Source organism: Primulina huaijiensis, chromosome 10 (genome assembly GCF_012295235.1).
Source record: "Primulina huaijiensis isolate GDHJ02 chromosome 10, ASM1229523v2, whole genome shotgun sequence".
In the NCBI taxonomy this organism is placed as follows: domain Eukaryota; kingdom Viridiplantae; phylum Streptophyta; class Magnoliopsida; order Lamiales; family Gesneriaceae; genus Primulina; species Primulina huaijiensis.
The window spans coordinates 5,606,263-5,607,741 of record NC_133315.1 but is presented as its reverse complement, the minus strand read 5'-3'; positions in this window follow the sequence as shown (position 1 = coordinate 5,607,741).

The window sequence follows — 1,479 nt, the reverse complement described above, 5'->3', positions numbered from 1 at the left end:
ATTTACTATTTCAGATGATTTATCATTCAACATATTATTTTTAGAATTTAAGGTATCATCATTCTCAAAAGTATCAGGATTATCATCCTTACTCTTTGATTTTAAATGATCCTTGTTTTCATTACTATATGGATCATTAACTATTTTACCACTTCTAAGGGTAATAACAGATTTTATTTGATCAATTTTTTCATTTTTTAATTCTTGATTTTGATTTTTAGGATTAGGTTGAGGTTGAGATGGAAATTTTCCTTTTTCATGAATATTAAGTGCATATGCAAATTTTGCAAGAGTTTCTTTCAAATCACTCATAGATTGACTGTTTTGAATATTGATAGATTCTTGCTTTTGGATAAATGCATGAATTACATCTTCAAAGTTTTTTCTTGGAGGTGTAACATAAGGAATATAACCTTGATGATTTTGGTTATTTTGAAAATATTTTTGTGAGGGTTATGCATTATTATCATTCCTCCAACTAAAATTAGGATGATTTTTCCATCCAGGATTATATGATGTTGAAAAAGGATCTAGTACTGGTTTTTTTATAATTGTTAACAAAATTTACTTGTTCATGGAGACATTCTTTAAATGAAGGTAATGTTGGACAATCTTTTGTAGCATGATCATGTGTATCACATATATGACAAACAATTTCTTGAATACTTTTTAATTGACCACTCTTTTTCATTTCTAATGACTCAATTTTTCTTGTTAAAGATGAAAGTTTATCTTGAATATCTATATCATCTTTAAGATTATATATACCACCCCCATTTGTTGAATTATTGATTTTAGTTGTTGGTGGTTCTATTGTGCCTATATTATCCCAATTTTGAGCATTTTCTGCTAATGAATCCGAATACTCCATAGCTTCATTTGGGTTTTTATCTTCAAAATTTCCATTACACATGAATTCTATCATTTGCCAATCTTTAGGTATTAAACCTTCATTCAAAGTGAGAAACTATTCTTCATGTTTCAAAACCATGATGTGTGCATGTATTAAGTAATTTTTTTATATATATCCCAACATTGATAAAATGTTTCTCCTTGTTTTTGAGAAAAAGTAGTAATTTGTCTTTTAAAAGAGTTTGTTCTATGGGAAGGAAAATTTTTTTTGAGAAATTGTTGTTGCATTTCTTCCCATGATCTTATTGAACTTGATCTCAAATTTTGTAGCCATGTTTTAGCTTTATCTTTTAAAGATAAAGAGAAAAGCTTTAATCGAACTATATCCATGCTACAATTTTGATCATTATAAATGTTACAAACTTCCTCAAATTCTCTTAGATGTAAATATGGATTTTCAGAATCTAAGCCATGAAAATTTGGTAAAAGTTGAATAATTTGAGGTTTAAAGTTGAAATTAGATGCATCAGGAGGAAAAACTAAACAAGATGGGGCACTAGTTCTAATAGGGTTCATATGGTGCCTAAGTGTTCTTAATTGATCATGTTCTTGATTATTATTATTATT